Below are 20,631 nucleotides of genomic sequence, written 5' to 3'. Positions count from 1 at the left end.
GGCCAACACCCGGCATCATGGTGTGGGGAGCGATCTCCTACACTGGCCGTACACCACTGGTGATCGTCGGGGGGACACTGAATAGTGCACGGTACATCCAAACCGTCATCGAACCCATCGTTCTACCATTCCTAGACCGGCAAGGGAACTTGCTGTTCCAACAGGACAATGCACGTCCGCATGTATCCCGTGCCACCCAACGTGCTCTAGAAGGTGTAGGTCAACTACCCTGGCCAGCAAGATCTCCGGATCTGTCCCCCATTGAGCATGTTTGGGACTGGATGAAGCGTCGTCTCACGCGGTCTGCACGTCCAGCACGAACGCTGGTCCAACTGAGGCGCCAGGTGGAAATGGCATGGCAAGCCGTTCCACAGGACTACATCCAGCATCTCTACGATCGTCTCCATGGGAGAATAGCAGCCTGCATTGCTGCGAAAGGTGGATATACACTGTACTAGTGCCGACATTGTGCATGCTCTGTTGCCTGTGTCTATGTGCCTGTGGTTCTGTCAGTGTGATCATGTGATGTATCTGACCCCAGGACTGTGTCAATAAAGTTTCCCCTTCCTGGGACAATGAATTCACGGTGTTCTTATTTCAATTTCCAGGAGTGTAGAATATGAGTTAAGACATCATAGACTAACTTCCATAGGTGCAGAGGAAGCTACAGACGGGAAAAACCATATAGAAAGACACAGACTGGAATATATCCAACAAATAATTGAGTGCGTTGGGTGTAAATGCCGCTGTGAGATGAAGAGGATGGCGCAAGAGAGAAAATTGTGATAGACAGCGACAAAACAGTCCGAAGACAGGCGACGGAAACGAAAGTACTCTCTTCCTCACACCTACGATCCTAATATGTGGCACTGAGAGAAGTTTCTTCAGGTGCTGGTAAGACACTTGTATTCGGCGGTTTCAATCCCTTTCGCCTGTCCAGGCTGACGTTTTCGGCGACTTTCTGACTTCAGACGAATGGGCAGATGGTTCCTTCAGAATGGTACGAACAACTTCGTTCCTCATCTTTCCTCAACTTGAATTGTCCTCCGCGTCTAATAACTTCGTCGTGGACGTGCAGCTAAATTCTAATTATTTTTTAATATACGATCGAATAAGTAGTATCCTATGTGAGACACGTAGTAACCTAAACATGCGGTACAATAAAAGGGCCTTTTGCTACATAACGTGTAGTGATACAGAGCATTCAAATGTTTCTCCATGTTCTGAAGGTGGTAGTAAGGGCCAAAACAAGGAAAAAAGGTCCGGCGAACATGGGGTACTGTCAAACATCTCTTCTACTGCAAGCTCTTTGGTATTACGAACGACCTACAGAATTGAGTAAACAAATGACAACATATAATTCTGCTGCTGTGAAATAAGACAACCAATATGATCTACAACCTGCAGTTGTTGACAGAGCTGCACTCCACCAAAACTACGGCTTGTTAGGTTTGGTACAGTACATAAATCACGTAGTAAATACTACGATTACCGGTAGTATTGGTAGCACTGGTAGCGAAAGAAACATAAACGAATGTCAGAGAGAAACTGGGAGCCGACAACTTCTCTTCGTTTTTTTTTGTTTGTTTGTTTGTTTTACACATGATTAGAACCACATATTGTTCATAGTTATTCTCATTTTACCTTTACAAAATGTAAATTACATTTTAAAAATAATGAAAATTAGTTGATCGCGTAACTTCTCCGTTTTTATGTAACCAAAGCAATTACGTTTGATGCAAGTACAGTCCACAAACATAAAACAACCCGTGTAATTGTTGCTGTTTTGTACTCAGTACAACGTTCATCATCACGATCCAAGGCAAGAGAATCCAGTTATTTTTGGTAAGTGTGAAACTTCTTTATGAATAACAGAAACATGTTTCATGTAAGCTCGACGAAGTACTTAAGCGATGTTTGATTTTTTTTTAAATTTTACCTTTTTTGAGGAAATTGTGTTTTCTAGCACTATGTGATAAATCTATATTGTACAAGGGTTGCCCAGGTTCTCAGCGGAAAACAGTGCTACGAATGCGAAACGTTACGTATGTATTACTTGGAGTCTCTTGAGTGAACGCGCCAAGCTTCCGTCACTTCCGACAGATGGCGTAGCTGCAGGAGAGTTTCAAAATGGCGTCTGTAGGTGATGTACGTTACAAAAAATGTGACGTCATTGAATTTCTCACTGTAGAGAAAGAAACTGGGGGGAACATTCACAAACGCTTGTGCAAAGTCTACGGAGCATCTGCTGTCGACAGAAGTACAGTCAGTCGCTGGGCACAGGGGGTGAGGTCGTCACGAGGCGGTTTGGCGGAGCTCTTCGATTTGCAGCGGTTGGGGAGACCGTCAACGGCCATCACGCCTGACATGTTGCAGCGTGCTGATGACTTCCACTTGTCTGGGCCACAAAGGATGCCATTCGTGGAAGACATTTTGAGAATGATGAGATGATTCACACAGTGAAGCACTGTCTCCGCCACCAGCACGAGGATTGATACCGACAAGGCATACATGCCCTTGTTTCACGCTGGAGGAAGGCCATAAAATGGGATGGAGATTATGTGGAAAAAGTAGGGTGTGTAGATAAAACACCATTCTTTCGTGTGTGTGTGATTCTCATTACGTTCAAAAATAATTTTTGATGAAAAAAAATGTGGTGCATTGCTTTCTGGGCAACCCTCGTATTTTTACTATAACATCGCTATGATTCACATTACAAATCATGAATTTTCCAAAAAATCTCAATTAAACATGAAAATTTCAATTTTACTATAAATACTGCTTATTTCTAAGTAACAGACAGAAAGAAGACTTTGTAGCAGTTCAGGAGACCATCCACGACTACCACGCCTGACATGTTGCAGCGTGCTGATGACTTCCACTTGTTTGGGCCTCTTTAGGTTACGAGGCCTTTTATGTACCCTCACTCGGATTCTAGACAGTTCGCCGCTTCCATAGTCCAGGGCAATCTAACCGCGCAACAAAATTAAAGGGTCATATTTTTGGTAACCCCATAATAGTCTCCCATCGTTACGCATAAGATTCAAATTTGTCTCAGAGGTGCCTACAATTTTCCTCTGCAAAGGTTTAAAAGTGTGGTGCCAGGCGATATAATCCTCGGGCTCGGCGACGTTTCGAACAGCAAAGTGTCGACACATCCGATAAGAAAGGCAAGAGCCTAGAAGTTCATGTAAGCTGTAAAGTGGGTTAACGAAGTCACATTGGCAGTTCTCTCAACGCTACCGTGAATGTGTCACGCTATGAGAACGTCATCACAATCCCTCTTACCCACATCTCACCACTTCTTTTAACGTCTCTGTGATGGAGGTTAGAACGGCGACGCCCAGCGCTGAAATCACGCGGTTTGCTATTGGATGGCCGAGGAAAACATTTCAGACACACAACCGCTCAGAATCGACTCCAAAAGGCCTTGGGAGGTGGCATAAAGGGCGCCATGAAACCACTCCTTTTCCTGAGGCATTGATTCCCACACATCCCGCGGTCGAAAACGACGGTTCACAGCCTGACGAGCAGCAGGGAAACGTTCTCGACACGCTTTGATACTGCTGACACCATTGGACATATCAGCCCTTCTCTAAGGACACTGTGGGGCTACATCAACATTTAACGTGCTCGCACTCCTTAGGACTGCAGCACGACTGCAATTTTTGCTCTTGAATACAGGTTGGAATGACTAGCTACTGTTCAAAACCATACAACGAAATTTGAACGTAATCCGAAGCAGCAAAGTGTACTTATGCTTTGTCAGATCTCCTGTTTTCCGTCCTTCTGTGGCCTGATCACGTGGGAGTGCAACAGTAAAATATGTCTGTGAATAAAACGGAAAAGACTTCCAGGTTCGGCAACACCCTCAGTGTCACTCACACAACTTTGTTGGGCACATTACAAATGTACCTGTCAGAAATTTTGACAACAAACAGGTGGCTGCTCTGGCGCCTGAAGGTAGGCAAACCTTGTCCAAGGGTGTCGAAGAGGTTGCCGAGCCCTCAGGTGCTAGAGCAGCCGCCAGGCTCATTTGGAACGAAATTAATACCGTCAGCTACTCACGGGAGTTGATATATATCAACGGGGACAGGTGAAAATGTGTGCCCCGACCGGGACTCGAACCCGGGATCTCCTGCTTACGTGGCAGACGATCTATCCATCTGAGCCACCGAGGCCACAGAGGATAGTGCGACTGCAGGGACTATCCCGTGCACGCTTCCCGTGAGACTCACATTCTCACCTTGTATGTCCACACACTACATTAGCAGTGTCCCACCCCAACACACTCATTACTCGTGGAAGACATTCTTACCAAGTCCCATAAGAGTTCGGGGAATGTGTGTGCATCCGCACAGAAGAAGAAGGTCATAGCTGGTGTTGCCAGAACTATATACTTATACGGATATGGTGTCTGTTCTTTCGGACATGTCCGAAAGAACAGACAAAAAAAAATGGCTCTGAGCACTATGGGACTTAACATCTGAGGTCATCAGTCCCCTAGAACTTAGAACTACTTAAACCTAACTAACCTAAGGACATCACACACATCCATGCCCGAGGCAGGATTCCAACCTGCGACCGTAGCGGTCGCGCGGTTGCAGATTATAGCGCCTAGAACCGCTCGGCCACCCCGGCCGGCAAGAACAGACACCATATCCATATAAGTATAAGGCTCATTTGGTATCGAAATTTCTGAAGACACATTTCTAACGCGTTCAACAAAGGTGCGTTGGTGGTACAGAGAGTGTTGGCGAACTGTGGTCTTAGAATATGCCACACGAGGGAGGAAAACAGGAGGGTTGGGAAAGCGTAAGCACTCTTTGCTGCTTCAGATCACGTTCAAATTTCTTCGAATGATTCTGAGTGCTCACCGGTAGATCCAGTCTGTACATCACAGCAAAATTTGTGGTCACACTGCGCTCCAAAGGGGTGTCATCACGTTCAATGGGGATGCAGTCCCACAATGTCCTTAGTGAAGGGTTTAAACGTCCGAGGGTGTGAGCAGTTGTCAAGAACATCGGCCTGTTGCTCATCCCACTACGAACTGTCGTTTTCGACCGCCAAGTGGGTGGAAATGATCGCCCGCGGGAAACGGGTGTTTTCATGGAGGTCTTTTATGCTGCACCCTGTGGCCTTTTGGTGTCGATTCTGAGCGGCGTTGTGTCTGAAATGTTTTGCTTGGTTACCCAAAAGAAAACCGCGTGATTTCAACGCCGGGTGTCGCAGTTCTTACCTCATTTACACATACACATACGTCAAAACAAGGGGTGTGATGTGGGTAAGAGGGCTGTGACGGCCTTTTCATCGTGTGACAAGACCATGGTGGCGTTGGGTGGAACTGTAGTAAAATTTGGTGCCGATGTGACATCATTAATCCACCTTACAGCTCACATGAGCTTCTGATCTGTGCCCTTTTATTTCGCGTGTGTTGACACCTAGCTATCTGAAGTGTCGCCGAACCTGAGGGTGACGCCACTGGGCGTCCATTACATAGGAAGGTTGCAGACACCTTTGAGCCAATTTTCAAACTTATGCATCACAATGGGAGGCAGATAATTCTGTTGTGCAATGTTGCAATACACTGATCATATACACAAATGAAGTGCTCAAAACAAGGTAAGGCCCGATAGGTATGCAACATACATAAAGTATAGGTGAGGTGGTTGTGGTGTCAACTGACGAAGGCTACTAGGAAAACTACTGTAATGTACATTTGCTTACTGTGCTGGTGTAAGCTGTCGCTAACACTTCGTTTGGCAAAGGGGTTGCAAGAAGATCGATAGAAGGCACAGGAGAAAGTGAGCCTATCAGGAGAGAGGCCAAAGACAGACTCGCAAGAAACGTGCCGCCAACGCCCTCTCAGCCGCCAGTATTTAGACGCCGTCAGGGACCGGAGTGCCCAGTCCATCATCGAGTGAGTCACCGAGTCACCAGTCGCTGCTCAGTCACTTGCAGTCGCAGGTGCTATCACAGTCTGTAGCTCAGAGCCAGTCAGTACCTAGCGACCAGAGTAGTGTGCATAGCGGAAGTGTACATCACCAGCAGTGAGGCTAACGTGGACCATTACGAAAGAGCCTCTACCGCAACACCTAGACTATCTTAAGTAACTTCCTGTTTAGGTTAATAAAGAACCCAGTTAATACATGCATGCAGTTGTGTTATAGAAAGAGGATACTGGCCACCAGACATCACCCTCTCCTTGCTTCCCATGGTACAAACCTACAGTGACAACGAGATGACAAAACTTACCTTAGTCTATGGTAGCCTATGTAGTTTAACAGCTCTAGGTGTGAGCCATCGCTAGAGGAGATAGTAAGTATTGTGTCCATTCATAGTAAGACATGCTCGTCTTAAGTAATCCGGCACTCTTTGAAAAACTCCAGGCATGCATTGATGACATGATCCTGTGCAGCGTTTGTACGTCCTCAATGGGGCTTGCATACACCAAAGATTTCAAGTGTCTCCACAAAGGGATTAAGATTGGGGAAACGAGCTGACCAATGTAAAGAACCCCCTTGACCAATCCATCACCGTATCGAAACACAAACTGGTTCTATTGGAAGTAATCTGTACTGCACTTAACCAGAACGGTGAATGCGGTTTACAGTAACAGATGATTACTGCAGGTTGCATCCTTGGGATATGAGAGAGGAATACCTCCTTACTTGTTTACCTCGTTTCGAAGGTCGTTCGTAATAGCTAAGTGCAGTACAAGCGATGTATTTCACAGTATCGAAGATGAACAAGCGCTCGTAGCTCGTAACGTATGCATTTTGGAGCCCTTGTTTACTGGACATTTTTGTCTTGTTTTGGTCCGTAGTAGCACCTATCAGAACAGAAATTATTTTTAACGCTCTGTAGACGTAGATGTCTTCTCACTTGGACGATTGTAATGTTTGTTATATTAGTAACGTGTTCTTGCATTTCATAGTAACATTCCTGATTGAGTGTTCATGAACACAACACTCGGATAATCGTTCTAGCGTCCCAGTAGGCTACGAGTTGCCTGTGTAACGAGCGTGAAGGACTCGGCCGCACTGAGGACGGCTGTTAGAGTTTATTTCGTCACATCCAGTTACGTCAAAAGAGCTGTTTTAATTCGGACGCTTAGTTCGTAGTCGGCTAGGTGGGGCAATCATCCAATTCGGTAACAAAGGCAGCGTAAGAGATTGGCCATTGTGAGCAGGGGAGGGCGCCATTGTTCTCCCGCAGGGCCGACCTGCGTGCAGAACGAGGATCGATACGGCTCGTACATTCAGCACCTGCGGAGCTGCAGAGAGACACACGGCACGCTGCATTGCCTGTTGTGCCGCCTGCCTGCCTACCCATGCCAGTCACGAATTAGCGCCCACTCAACAGCTAGCGTGACGCGGCGAACGCGCTGGGGCCTTACTCACGCACACTGCCACCAAAAGCTGTCGCTTTCTGAAGCCCGCCAACCTGGCAAAGATCTCTGCTATTTATGTTTATTACACCGGGCTCGCTTCAGTGTGCATTAAAACGCTCGAGGGTAGAAGCAAACTATAATGCGAAAACTTGCTTACAAATCCTTGAAGCCCACAGTGCAAAATACACTACTGGAAATTGAAATAAGAACACCGTGAATTCATTGTCCCAGGAAGGGGAAACTTTATTGACACATTCCTGGTGTCAGATACATCACATGATCACACTGACAGAACCACAGGCACATAGACACAGGCAACAGAGCATGCACAATGTCGGCACTAGTACAGTGTATATCCACCTTTCGCAGCAATGCAGGCTGCTATTCTCCCATGGAGACGATCGTAGAGATGCTGGATGTAGTCCTGTGGAATGGCTTGCCATGCCATTTCCACCTGGCGCCTCAGTTGGACCAGCGTTCGTGCTGGACGTGCAGACCGCGTGAGACGACGCTTCATCCAGTCCCAAACATGCTCAATGGGGGACAGATCCGGAGATCTTGCTGGCCAGGGTAGTTGACTTACACCTTCTAGAGCACGTTGGGTGGCACGGGATACATGCAGACGTGCATTGTCCTGTTGGAACAGCAAGTTCCCTTGCCGGTCTAGGAATGGTAGAACGATGGGTTCGATGACGGTTTGGATGTACCGTGCACTATTCAGTGTCCCCTCGACGATCACCAGTGGTGTACGGCCAGTGTAGGAGATCGCTCCCCACACCATGATGCCGGGTGTTGGCCCTGTGTGCCTCGGTCGTATGCAGTCCTGATTGTGGCGCTCACCTGCACGGCGCCAAACACGCATACGACCATCATTGGCACCAAGGCAGAAACGACTCTCATCGCTGAAGACGACACGTCTCCATTCGTCCCTCCATTCACGCCTGTCGCGACACCACTGGAGGCGGGCTGCACGATGTTGGGGCGTGAGCGGAAGACGGCCTAACGGTGTGCGGGACCGTAGCCCAGCTTCATGGAGACGGTTGCGAATGGTCCTCGCCGATATCCCAGGAGCAACAGTGTCCCTAATTTGCTGGGAAGTGTCGGTGCGGTCCCCTACGGCACTGCGTAGGATCCTACGGTCTTGGCGTGCATCCGTGCGTCGCTGCGGTCCGGTCCCAGGTCGACGGGCACGTGCACCTTCCGCCGACCACTCGCGACAACATCGATGTACTGTGGAGACCTCACGCCCCACGTGTTGAGCAATTCGGCGGTACGTCCACCCGGCCTCCCGCATGCCCACTATACGCCCTCGCTCAAAGTCCGTCAACTGCACATACGGTTCACGTCCACGCTGTCGCGGCATGCTACCAGTGTTAAAGACTGCGATGGAGCTCCGTATGCCACGGCAAACTGGCTGACACTGACGGCGGCGGTGCACAAATGCTGCGCAGCTAGCGCCATTCGACGGCCAACACCGCGGTTCCTGGTGTGTCCGCTGTGCCGTGCGTGTGATCATTGCTTGTACAGCCCTCTCGCAGTGTCCGGAGCAAGTATGGCGGGTCTGACACACCGGTGTCAATGTGTTCTTTTTTCCATTTCCAGGAGTGTATATCTTGTAGTGACATGATTACGATAATGATGTACTACTTACACTGCTTTTTACACAAGTTTTATTGCGTGAATCACAGTGAGCTCATTTCGGCATATTGCCATCGTTAGGTGTGCTGTAAATACATTAATAGGTGATAGTATTGATACTGCAAACTGTAACTATGATCGTAAAGGTATATTATATTCGATTGGTGTTTTTACAGTACTTGTAATATCGATGCTTCATACACTGTCTTTGTTGGAATTTGTGTTTAGACGTTACTTCGACGTTCGTTGTAGACGGACTATTGTATCTCATTATTAGATACAGATTAGCTAGTTTTTGTGAGTTATTTTCACTCTTGACAGCTTGGATGACAATGGATCAGCGATATTACATATTTACATACTTAGGAAGTTCGGTTACATTTTGATTATTTTCTTCGGTTTCGTACTGAATATGTTTTTACCTGACCTTTCGTCTCGTTTATGTTGAGAGTATTATGTTTTAGTTTTATTTTTTTATTTTTACGTAATAATTTTGTCATGGATTATGATTTGCGATTTGTTTTGGTGTTATATCTTTGTTGTACGGTGTATATGTGTTACTATAGATTTGTGTTACTTAGTATCTCTGGTTTGTGCTTGAAATAGCTTTGTTCGCTCAGTAAATTTTGAGTGTTATTGTGTGCACATGAATATATCTCTGTTTCTTCAAAGATGTTTATGATTGCTCCCTTTTGCGTAATATGGAGGACATCCAGTGCTTCGTTGATGGATTTTACGTCGTGTTTTTCTGTTTGCAGATGTTGAAAGAATGTGAATGGATTGTTTCCACTGTCTCTGGTGTGGTTTTTGCTCAAATGTTGAAGATTCTGCTGGTTTGTCCTAAGTAGAATTTGTGGCATGTGTTACATGAAATTTTATAAATGCCTGTGTTATGGGAATTGTCGAGATGTCTTTGCACATTTTGTGTTTGGGGATGTGTTTGTGTGTTTTGATATGCAAACTCGATGTTGATTTCGTCGAATAAATTGTTAATTTTATTTTAGATGTTTCCTACATAACTACAGTTTCTTTCATCTGTTTCGCTAGTGTGTGTTTAATGTTATTTCTTTATGTATCAGCAACAAGCATTATTTCCAAATTTACAGATAGTGTACCACAACGGACTGTGTTATCAGTGCACACTCGTGTCCCTACAAAGTAGCATTTTTCCATACTATGCTTAACAGAGCAATCATGAACATTCTTGAAGAAATAGAGATATATTCATGTGTATAGAATAACCCTCAAGATTTACTGAGCGAAAAAACCGATATTAAGCTAAAAAAAAAGAAAAAAATACATTGAAAATTTTAATCTTTTTACAAAGTAGGAAATCGGGTAAAATACACAAACCAGCGATAAAAATTAACACACATCCATAGTAACAGCATAAACACCACACAGCAAAGAAATAACACCAAGGAAAGATCACAAATCATAAACTAATATGTCAAAAATCCGCCTCAGCTGCGAAATGTTACTGGTCTTTACCCAGGTATCATTCTTCAGAAGGCTAGATTACTCTAGCTGAAACCTGGGCAAAGACCAGTAAAATTTCGCAACTGAGGCGGATTTTTGACATATTAATTTATCACAGTTGCTAACAGGGCTGCAACATGTAAAAAATTCTTAAGTCATAAATCATAACAAAATTATTACTTAAAAATAGAAAATAAAATAAAACCTAATAATCTCAACACAAATCACACCAAGTTTGAGGTAAAAAACGTAATCAGAACCAAACCCAAGAAAATAATCAAAACATAACCGAATTTCCACACATCACCTACTTCTAGTGGTAACTACACTCCTGGAAATGGAAAAAAGAACACATTGACACCGGTGTGTCAGACCCACCATACTTGCTCCGGACACTGCGAGAGGGCTGTACAAGCAATGATCACACGCACGGCACAGCGGACACACCAGGAACCGCGGTGTTGGCCGTCGAATGGCGCTAGCTGCGCAGCATTTGTGCACCGCCGCCGTCAGTGTCAGCCAGTTTGCCGTGGCATACGGAGCTCCATCGCAGTCTTTAACACTGGTAGCATGCCGCGACAGCGTGGACGTGAACCGTATGTGCAGTTGACGGACTTTGAGCGAGGGCGTATAGTGGGCATGCGGGAGGCCGGATGGACGTACCGCCGAATTGCTCAACACGTGGGGCGTGAGGTCTCCACAGTACATCGATGTTGTCGCCAGTGGTCGGCGGAAGGTGCACGTGCCCGTCGACCTGGGACCGGACCGCAGCGACGCACGGATGCACGCCAAGACCGTAGGATCCTACGCAGTGCCGTAGGGGACCGCACCGCCACTTCCCAGCAAATTAAGGACACTGTTGCTCCTGGGATATCGGCGAGGACCATTCGCAACCGTCTCCATGAAGCTGGACTACGGTCCCGCACACCGTTAGGCCGTCTTCCGCTCACGCCCCAACATCGTGCAGCCCGCCTCCAGTGGTGTCGCGACAGCCGTGAATGGAGGGACGAATGGAGACGTGTCGTCTCCAGCGACGAGAGTCGCTTCTGTCTTGGTGCCAATGATGGTCGTATGCGTGTTTGGCGCCGTGCGGGTGAGCGCCACAATCAGGACTGCATACGACCGAGGCACACAGGGCCAACACCCAGCATCATGGTGTGGGGAGCGATCTCCTACACTGGCCGTACACCACTGGTGATCGTCGAGGGGACACTGAATAGTGCACGGTACATCCAAACCGTCATCGAACCCATCGTTCTATCATTCCTAGACCGGCAAGGGAACTTGCTGTTCCAACAGGACAATGCACGTCCGCATGTATCCCGTGCCACCCAACGTGCTCTAGAAGGTGTAAGTCAACTACCCTGGCCAGCAAGATCTCCGGATCTGTCCCCCATTGAGCATGTTTGGGACTGGATGAAGCGTCGTCTCACGCGGTCTGCACGTCCAGCACGAACGCTGGTCCAACTGAGGCGCCAGGTGGAAATGGCATGGCAAGCCATTCCACAGGACTACATCCAGCATCTCTACGATCGTCTCCATGGGAGAATAGCAGCCTGCATTGCTGCGAAAGGTGGATATACACTGTACTAGTGCCGACATTGTGCATGCTCTGTTGCCTGTGTCTATGTGCCTGTGGTTCTGTCAGTGTGATCATGTGATGTATCTGACCCCAGGAATGTGTCAATAAAGTTTCCCCTTCCTGGGACAATGAATTCATGGTGTTCTTATTTCAATTTCCAGGAGTGTATTTAAGCACGTAATATCGCTGATCCACTATCATCCAAACTGCCAACTGACTAATCTATATCTGAAAATCATATATAACAGCATGTCTACGACGAACGTCTGAATACAAATTCCAACAAAGACAGCATATGGCAGCATTGATATTATACGTAAAGTAAAAACACCAATCAAATGTATAATATTTTTGCGGCTATAGTTACAGATTACAGTATCAAGACTATCACCTATTTACAGAACACCTGACGATTGCAATATGCCAAAATGAGCTCACTGTGATATACGCAATAAAACTCGCGTAAAGAGCATTGTAACTGGTATATCATTATCGTAGTCTTACTGAAAAAGTTCAATATTTAGTGAGAGTCTAGGAATATACAACAGTCGCAGACATATAGCTCCCATAGAAGACAACATTAGACTAATTACCAAGCGCACGGAGGCGTTTAAGCATTCTACCCGTACACTGAAATTGAGTGGAAAGCGAGTACAGACGTGGCTCAGTTATTGAAATGATGTTGGACTGTCATCATTTGTTGACATTATTATGTGTTCCATAAAACTGATCAAGATTTATGTTTAGGGAATTCTGAACGAGGGGTTTCATTCGTCTGGGCACATTTGTTAGGGTGTGGGATGTAGTTATGATGTCATCGTCCTGAAACTAGGCTTGATGGAACTTTGAAACGAGGCCATCCTGTTTTGCTAATGTGGTTTTTTCATCATTTTCTTGACAGTAGTCAACATATTTCCCATCAGTTAATGTCTGGGATATTTTCAGTCCAGTCAGAAAGAAACTTTCATTGCTAAAGAATACCTGAAGAATAATGCAGTAACAGCCGTTGCATTACACTGATGTAAAATGTTGGAAGTAGCGACAAGGACTTTTGTATTGTGGGTACATATAAACGTCTTTCCTATAAATTGGAGGTTTTAGCTTACCAAATAAATGAAACCTTTTGAAACAGAACACACTCTTCCTTTCACCAGCTGACGAGTTTTCACACATCTTGCTGCACAGAAATCGTCTGTGAACTATGTAAGGTGTAATGTGATTCTTTCGATGTCTCGTCTCTTTCAGACTAATGTTGAGTAACTCAGTGTACAGTTCTGGGAGATAATTAAACCCGTCTGCTCCATTTTGTTGCTCATGTTAGTACTCGTAAGGTTTCCAGTAGTACGTACAAAATTCTTAGGTCATCTCGTTGTTATGCCAGTTAGGATGTTCCTCCGTCAAAATATTAGCCTGCACGTCCCCTGAGCGTGTTTTTATCCACCGTTTCAGATTTTTTTTATTCACGCCACTGATGTTTCTGGAGTTTCAAATTTCTCGATTACTGCTTGTTGTGTGTATGTATTTTCAGCAAGTAAATTCCTTACAATGGCTATTTTACGTCTAAGGTCACACTTCTTCCCCATTACATCAAAGTCCACTGCCTGACAAAGGAAGTTAAACATCCAAAAGACGTGGTCGGGTGTCAACGTAACTTCGCATACATACACACCATCACCATCAGCGGGAATGTAAATGACTAGAGCTGGAATTCCCTGTGACAGACGGTTAGCAGGGTGCGTTAGTGTCGCTCGTATTTTGTCACCAGGCCTGGCAGTATATAAAAGGGACCGTTGCGACGTCAGATACCACGAACAGGCGACAAGAAGTTGGACGTCCATACCTCATGACAGAACATAGGGACCAGACTTGCCTGCTCTCTAAAGGAGGATAGGTGGCGATCCGTGGCAGATCTGGCGACAGAGTGCAGTGATGGCGCAGGCAAAAGTGTTCAGGAGCACACCGTTCAGCGCACAGTGTTGAACACGTTGTTTCTCAGCAGAGGACCCCTTCGTGTTCCTATGTTGACCTAACATCATCATCATTTACGATTACAGTGGGCACGGGATCGTCGATATTGGACGGCGGAACAATGGAATCGTGTCGCCTGCTGGAATGCATACCACTCATTGTTAAACCAGATCGATGGTCGTGTCCAGATACGCCGTCATCCTGGCGAACGGGTGCTCGAAACTTGCAGCTGGCCACGGACACAGGGCCATGGGAGCCGTATTACACTACTTGGCAATTAAAATTGCTACACCAAGAAGAAATGCAGATGATAAACGGGTATTCATTGGACAAATATATTACACTAGAACTGACATGTGATTATATGTTCAGGCAATTTGGGTGCATAGATCCTGACAAATCAGTACCCAGAACAACCACCTCTGGCCGTAATAACGGCCTTGATAGCCTGAGCATTGAGTCAAACAGAGCTAGGATGGCGTGTACAGGTACAGCTGCCCATGCAGCTTCAACACGATACCACAGTTCATCAAGAGTAGTGACTGGCGTATTGTGGCGAGCCAGTTGCTCGGCCACCATTGACCAGGCGTTTTCAATTGGTGAGAGGTCCGGAGAATGTGCTGGCCAGGGCAGCAGTCGAACATTTTCTGTATCCAGAAAGGCCCGTACAGAACCTGTAACATGCGGTCGTGCATTATCCTGCTGAAATGTATAGTTTCTCAGGCGTCGAATGAAGGGTAGAGCCACGGGTCGTAACACATCTGAAATGTAACGTCCACTGTTCAAACTGCCGTCAATGCGAACAAGAGGTGACCTAGACGTGTAACCAATGGCACCCCATACCATCACGCCGGGTGGTACGCCAGTATGGCAATGACGAATACACGCTTCCAATGTGCGTTCACCGCGATTTCGCCAAACACGGATGCCACCATCATGATGCTGTAAACAGAACCTAGATTCATCCGAAAAAAATGACGTTTTGCCATTCGTGCACCCAGGTTCGTCCTTGAGTACACCATCGCGATTCTGTGATGCAGCGTCAAGGGTAACCGGAGCCATGGTCTCCGAGCTGATAGTCCATGCTGCTGCAAAAGTCGTCGAACTGTTCGTGCAGATGGTTGTTGTCTTGCAAACGTCCCCATCTGTTGACTCAGGGATCGAGACGTGGCTCCAAGATCCGTTACAGCCATGCGGATAAGATGCCTGCCATCTCGACTGCTAGTGATACGAGGCCGTTGGGATCCAGCACGGCGTTCCGTACTACCCTCCTGAACCCACCGATTCCACATTCTGCTAACAGTCATTGGATCTCGACCAACGCGAGCAGCAATGTCGCGATACGATAAACCGCAATCGCGATAGGCTACAATCCGACCTATATCAATGTCGGAAACGTGATGCTACGAATTTGTCCTCCTTACACGAGGTATCACAACAACGTTTCACCAGGCAACGCCGGTCAACTGCTGTTTGTGTATGAGAAATCGGTTGGAAACTTTCCTCATGTCAGCACGTTGTAGGTGCCGCCACTGGCGCCAACCTTGTGTGAATGCTCTGAAAAGCTACTCATTTTCATATCACAGCATCTTCTTCCTGTCGGTTAAATTTTGCGTCTGTAGCACATCTTCGTGGTGTAGCAATTTTAATGGCCAGTAGTGTATGTTATGGGGGTCATTCACCTGTGCTTCCATGGGACCTGCGGTAGTAACCGAAGGCTCCGTGACGGCTGTGGAGTACGTGAACATTATTGGGGACCTGTTGTAACCCCTTCATGCTTGATGTCATCGCTAAGGGCGATGGTATCTTCCAGCAGGATAACTGTCAGTGTCACAAGGCGAATATCGTGCTGCAACGGTTTGGGGAGCGTGATAGTGAATTAAAGTCTTGACCATCAAATTCGGCTTATTTGATTCCGATGAGTTCCAATTGGGACGCTATCGGGCTCCAGCTGCGCGCCCACAGACCAACCGGCCGTAAATTTCGAGAAGTATGTAACCTGTGCGTAGGCGTCTGGTACCACAAACCTCTGGAAACCTGTCAAGTACTTCTCGAAATCGTGACACGCAGAATCGATAACTGCGTTTCAGATGTGGACCAACACGCTTTAATGTCTTGGCCATCAGAGTAGAGTGACCACTATATAGAGGTGCTGCGTACTGGGGCGAGAAACCGTTATCAGCACCTGACTGATATTCGTGCACTAACTAGATTTGTTGGTCATTCGGATGGAGGTGTGATCCGATATTGAGCTACATGGGAACGCAAGTGCAGGCACGAGGTCGAGGTCACTCTCGACCACGTCTCACGAGGAAGGATTTTCGTATTCTGCACCGAGCAGATGGTAACCGCACGATACTGTGCCTGCCATCCGAGAACAGGTAATGGGCTCCCTGCAACATTCTGCGTCTCCCTGCAACCTGACTAGGGAATTACCGTCCCGTTCGCAGGTTGCCGTTAACACAACTTGTAACAATGAATGGTGTCGAATTCCAGTCAGCGACGTATCGCGGTTCTGCACTATCCCAGATACCATCGTCGGCAGGTACGGCAGCGACTTGGGGAGAGGTCCAGTCCTTCCATTGTTTTGGAGAGGCACACTGGCGTCTTGGTGTGGGCAGCCATCGGGTAGAACTTCACGTAACGTCTGACAGTGACTGAGGGAATTCTGACGGCATCGCCGTACGTCACGAGCAACCCGTGTCCGCTTGTATTATCTCTCACACGACAGCATCGTGGTGTCATTTCTTAACGAAGCAAAGCTCTTTCACACGTGCCACGTGACTTTATAAACTGTCAGCGTGATGTTGAGGTACCTCTGTGCCCAGCTAGATCCCCATATCTGTCCGCTACAGAACGTGTGTGTGCCCAGTTGGACGTCAACTCCGTCCCAGTGCCAGTTACCACAGTTATGGGTCAGGTTGCTTTAGGAGAGGGCATAAAGGCTTTACGACATCTTCCCAACCGAATCAGTGCATACATCCGCCTCATTTGGGGTGCAACATCATACTGATAAATGGGCTCATACTGCCAAGTTGTTTGTAGATTTAACTATTTTATAATCAGCGAAATGGTATCACATACCGAGTGACGCCATAACCTCTGAACGGTTTGCGTTAGGACGTTCAAACTGCACGACTGGCCGCGGGGCATGATAGGAATTAGGACATGAACGCGCACGCGTCTCGCTGTCGGCCATTTGCACGAGAAAATGTCACGGTACAGCGCATTTGGAGGACTGAGAATCCTCATTTCGCAACCGAGAAGTCTCTTTACCCTCGACGGGTGATTTTTTGGTGTGTAATGTCCAGTCACAGAATAATCGGTGCGATATTCCACGATGGCATTGTGACTACCGAACGGTACGTGAAGGTTTTGGAAGATGATTTCATCCCCATTATAGAAAGTAACTGATTTCGGTAAGATGTGGTTCATGCAAGACGGACCTCAACCTCATCGAAGCAGCAGAGTGTTGGATGTCCTGCACGAGCAATTTGGGGACCGCATTCTGGCTCAGTGGTACCCAGAGGCCGCTGGCGTGGGCCTCGATTGGACGCCATATTATCGGGATCTGAACACATGCGATTCCACTTTGTGGGGCTATATTAAAGGCAAGGTGTACAGCAATAACCCCAAAACCATTGCTGAGCCCTTCAGGAGATGATAGAGAGCATCGATGTCCAACGCATCAGCGAGTCATACACAATTTCGCTATTCATCTGCGGCACATCATCGCCAATGATGGCAGGCATGTCGAACATGTCATGATTTAGGTCCGAATATCTGTAGCGGCGTTTACATGTTGAATAAAGTGTGTGCACGCCGTAGTTTGTAACTAATTTAGGTATTTTTCATATAGTTCAATAATTGTCGCCCTGTACATTCTCAACCAGAAAGTTTTATTCCGTTTCACCATTTTTGTGACGCTGTGCATAAATTGATTCGTTCCAAATCGTCGGCAACTTCCCTTCACGACGGGATTCATAAAGGTCATGCGTGAATAAATGAAAGACTGAATGAATGAATGAATGAATGAATGAAAGACTGAATGAATGAATGAATGAATGAATGAATGAATGAACGAATGAGGTAGATTTAAAATACATTACTTGTTTAGAACTTTCCCTGACCCACTGAAATACTTTGGCAGCCGACACGAGACTACAGAAAATGAATTTAACAAAGATGTGTGAATTGTGAAACCAGTGATAATTCCGAGCAGGATATTTTAAGTAGTAGGAAGGACGACACAGCAGCGTAGTGCAGAAGATATTTGCATGCGTTCAACGTGTGCGGAATAGACTGCCGGAGGTGAAACGGCGACTGCAGATACGAAAGCCGTGGTTTCCAGCGATGAGAGGCCTCACAATAGTGGCAGGAGAAACGCATAGTAGGCCCTATCATGAAAAGCCTGTGAAGATCTGCGTAAATCATTAGACAATGCAAATATGTAGTCGTCTCGTTTCCAAATTCTTTTGCTTCAGAATACAAAAGATAATTAGAAAACGAGAGTCATGGAATTATAGCTGTCTGTTTCTTTTGGTGCCCATCCCTTGATTCGGAATTATCCTTATTCTTCAATTCTACACATTTATTTCTCAATATTCGAATTGTGACCCTGACAACGAACACCTTTCTCCCAACGAGAGACCGGTTTGTTGATACCGTCACTGTAGAACGATTTTGTTGACGGAATCACAATGTCCCCCTGCTTGCACCGCTTCATCGCTATCAAAGTGAAGGCCTCGGTGTCCTTTAAGTTCTGAAAACAATTGAAAATCGGATGGGGCCAAGTCGGTATCGTATGGAGGATGATCGATGACAGTGGACCCAAGGCGTCGGATTCTTGAAGACGTCGCAGCACCCGTGTGTGGTGTGGCATTGTCATACTTAAAAAGAGGGTGCTCCAAGTGTGAGTGTACACTTTGAATTAGTGCTTTCAGTCCTCTGAGGGTTTCTCATGCAGTAACATAGTTAAGTTACTCACCGCTACGTTACACGCTACAGTTCGGAGCCCTCTAGTGGCAGAGTGCTCTAACATACGTCAATGAAGAGAGAAAGACGGCCAAGTAATATGCATGACATGTAATACCTTAACCGATATTGAGAACAGAATAAATATGGGGCATTACTTTCCAGCACACTCTCGTACATGTTTGACAGAGCGAGTGTCAGACCAGTTGTGTGTTCGCAAAGGTTTCGTTTAAAGTGACAGCGTTTTGCGTAGTATTTTCGGTAAACGTAGGGCCTGTCGTTCATTATCTTATATATAGATTGTGTTTTTCAAACAGTGCGAGCAGTTTTTAAAAGTACTGAGAAGTCGTGGTGCATCACGTCCTTCCGGTAAGCTGCGGAGAGTGTAACCAGAGTCTATCCCAAGGCACTGCCCCACCGCGAGATTCGTCCTCCATCACCTCTGACAACAGACGCTATCACGCCCGCGTGATCCGACCGTATCCAGCTTGTGATGCTTCGCAGAAACCTGATAAAGGTTATTACAGCCTGAAGATATGGCACAGGCGTGAGAGCCGTTCAAACGCGAACTCATGTTGGCTGACTACGGGCTAACTGAGAACTGCAGCTTTAGACTGTATTTGGCTACAAAATATCGCTCTGTATTACTCGGTAAGACCTAGTGAAGCCCATGACAGAGCGGCAGCACCGTCGGGCCTACTGCCGAGAGAGAGAGAGGGGGGGGGGGGGGGAAGTTACTAACAGCGTGGATTCCAGAGGTTAATGACGTACAGTGAGTGAGTCCACGCTTCGTCTAATTTGACTACTCACTGATTGGATTTCAAGGCTTGATTTTTCCATAAAAATGTAACGCACTGTGATATTCATCTTGAGGATGAAATGCACTTTCTGTTCCTGTTTACTTTCAAATAAGCGGTTACTGAAAATGGTTCTGTCTTGAGTAGAAACAATTTGCTTCTGTTACGCCTATACCTGTTTCGGTGAAGTTTCATCATCGTCAATGGTTTCATTTTATTTTCTGGCCACTAACAAATAAAAAATTGCATGATAGTATATATTGTTTTGGAAATTTAATGAAATATAACTTAATAACATATTCTGATATTCACGTAGAGACGTACACATTCTTCAAAGCATGCTGTCAAATCAAAGTTCGTAATTCGTGGACAGAACACATAAAAGAAGATGGTAGGCCGTAAACAGTGACACCGCGAGTGTTTTCATAAAGCCATGACAACACGGACAGACAAGTAAGTAAAAACAAATTTAATGTTAACTGCAGTAAGATAATATAACATTAACAGGCATCAATAACTTCAGCTTAGTCCTATAATTTACGTTGAACATAAGCAATGCACCACAGAGAAATCGCTCCTAGTTGCAGATGACAAATTGTGCCCAAGTAGCAGCTGTTCTGCAAACGACAAACAGCCACATGAACATCAGCGTATACTATTGAAGTTCACTTATTAGTAAATCCAAAACTATGTATATTATCATGCAATTATGCATAACATAAAATGAACCCACCGATGACGATGAAACGTCAACGAAACGTATATGGGTGAAAAAGAAGAAAATAGTGTTTTCTCAAGGC

General features: G+C 46.2%; 1 protein-coding gene and 1 non-coding gene across 4 annotated transcripts in view; both read right to left on the bottom strand.

Annotated features, from left to right (window-relative positions):
* Positions 1–20,631, bottom strand: part of LOC126252964 (tubulin polymerization-promoting protein homolog) — a 451,173-nt gene that overhangs the window by 93,111 nt on the left and 337,431 nt on the right. The gene's annotated exons all lie outside the window — the stretch shown is intronic.
* Trnat-cgu (transfer RNA threonine (anticodon CGU)) lies at positions 4,108–4,181 on the bottom strand. The gene has a single exon. It is a non-coding gene; the product is annotated as a tRNA-Thr (tRNA).

The sequence above is a fragment of the Schistocerca nitens genome, chromosome 4 (assembly GCF_023898315.1).
Source record: "Schistocerca nitens isolate TAMUIC-IGC-003100 chromosome 4, iqSchNite1.1, whole genome shotgun sequence".
In the NCBI taxonomy this organism is placed as follows: Eukaryota; Metazoa; Arthropoda; class Insecta; order Orthoptera; family Acrididae; genus Schistocerca; species Schistocerca nitens.
This window is presented reverse-complemented; position numbering and strand designations above follow the sequence as displayed.